This window comes from Tenebrio molitor, chromosome 1 (genome assembly GCF_963966145.1).
Source record: "Tenebrio molitor chromosome 1, icTenMoli1.1, whole genome shotgun sequence".
NCBI classification, from domain to species: domain Eukaryota; kingdom Metazoa; phylum Arthropoda; class Insecta; order Coleoptera; family Tenebrionidae; genus Tenebrio; species Tenebrio molitor.
In genome coordinates, this window is record NC_091046.1 from 35048769 (window position 1) to 35051053 (window position 2285).

General features: G+C 37.6%; 1 non-coding gene across 1 annotated transcript; it reads left to right on the top strand.

The window, feature by feature from the left end:
* Window positions 1–2010: 2010 nt before the first annotated feature.
* On the top strand, window positions 2011–2083 carry TRNAA-AGC (transfer RNA alanine (anticodon AGC)). Its single transcript has one exon. It is a non-coding gene; the product is annotated as a tRNA-Ala (tRNA).
* The last annotated feature ends 202 nt before the right edge of the window (window positions 2084–2285 follow it).

The following is a 2285-nucleotide window of genomic DNA, read 5'->3' on the forward strand; positions in this document are numbered from 1 at the left end:
CTTCCCTACCACGCTCTGAATTCGGCATTTGCAAATTTTGAGACACCCTGTATGTCCGTAGAATTTTTTTTTTTGACCATAACTTTGCAAAAATGCATTTATTTAAATTTTTGTTTTTGCAACCTGTTTGTCTCACAAGAAAATATACTCCGTACGCTGATAGGTGACAGGTGCAAGCACACTGCTTTGTAAATGTTTTTATAGAAATGATCGAAAGGAGTACCTAATGTCACTTTTGTGACTACGGGCACCTTTTATCTTTGATTATTGTTAAGATAATCAATTAATCATTTTTAACTCAGCAATGTACTACGTTCGTTGATATTACATATTAATTTCCATTTAACTGTAAATGGTATTAAAATGCTCGGTTTAATTCATAAATACACTGCGCCGCAAAATTATCGCATAATTTCAAAACTCGTGTTTTTAAGCCAAAATGTATTTCCAGTTACAACATTTCGAACTGTAAAGTATTAAAGAAGTAGATTTATAAAAGTAATACACTACAATAATCAGAACACAACAAAGAAATGAAGAAAACAAAAAAATAAAAAAAATCAAATTTGGAGAAAACTAAGAAATTTAACATTTAATAGTGCGTGTTGGCACTCCGTGCCTTTATTACAGCTGCACAACATTGTCTCATGCTTAAAATGAGGTTTTGTATTACTCTTTGCTTAATTTCTTCTCAAACTTGAGTTAGACCCAAAATCAGCTGATGAAGAGTTGTTGGTGGATTTGGTAACCTTCTAACTCTTTTATCTGTAGGATCCCACAATTACTCGATGAGGTTTAGGTCTGAACTCCTTGCTGCCCATTGCATTTGCCCAATTTCGACCTCACGGAAATAATGCTGCACTATTTCCGCAACGTGTGGTCGATCATTGTCATGCATAAAAATAAAGTCATGCCAATAAATGGTCGGAATGGGACAATATGAGGTTCCAGAAGATTGGTAATGTACGCCGGTGCATTTCGGTTTCCTCTTTCTAACACCACCAACTCTGTGCGAGCGTCGAAAGTGACACCTGCTCAAACCATAACGGAAACTCTTCCAAAATTGACTTTCGGGATAATGTTACATTGAGCATATCGCTCTCCTGAGCATCGGTTCATCCGCACACGTCTGCAACTGTGATCCAAATCCAAATCCTGGACTCGTCAGAGAATGTTACTAACCTCCAGTAATCCAATTCCCAATCAACGTGATTTTGGCCAAACAGCTATCGTACTTTTCGGTGAGCCGCTGTCAGCTGTGGGCCCCTTGCTGGTATCCTGGGCCTTAAATCGTGTTAAACAAGTCTTCTTCTAATAGTATTTGCACTCATTTGGAACTGATATCTTCCTAAAGTCATAACTTGCAAAGCTGGAGCAGTCAGAGTCCTGTGTCTCAACGACTGTAAAAGCAGAAAACGATCCCGTTGAGCTGTTGTTGTTCGTCTGCGTCCTTGCCCAGGTCTTCCAGAGTATTCTCCTGTCTTGTGAAAACGACGCAAAACTTTAGATACCGTTCACTGGTGCAAATCAAGACCATTGGCAATATCTTGTTGATTAATACCGTCTTCGGCTAGTACAACGATTTGTGCACATTGTTCGGCTGTTGTATGTCATCTTAAACGTTCGTAGGGATTCATTTTGGAAATTTATGTTTGAAGGAACCAAAACTTCTTCCTAACCGTCTCTCAAATCCACAATCAAAATGCTTTACGAAATTGACCAATAACACTAATACAGACTTTTCATAATAAACAACTTCAGAAGTTATCAGCATGGCGATTTTTGTTGCTAAACAAAAGAAATACGATAAAACAAGAGATTCAGCATAAGGAAACCGCAGAAGTAAAATACAAAAAACTACGGTTCATTTTTACTTTATGCGCTAATTTTGCGGCGCAGTGTACAATAGTAAAGAGTCGATAAGAGAATTAAATTTCAAAATTTAATAAAATTTGTTAAAAATGTGTCATGGAAACAGGAATTTAGTATTGACCGGCTGATACTACAGCAGGGGGCGTAGCTCAGATGGTAGAGCGCTCGCTTAGCATGCGAGAGGTACCGGGATCGATACCCGGCGCCTCCAACTTTTTTTTCGTATTTTTAAAATACGAACAGTGTGAGGAGTTACCAAGTTATATGCCCAATACTCTATAATACGTTTGTTTTTAATTTAACCTAATATGTATACAGGTGTCCCAAAAGTACCGCCTTTCCTTGAAGGTGCGTCATCTAGAAGTGTTATGGAGTACTGAAAAATAGTTTAAAAAATTCAAAATCTACTTCTA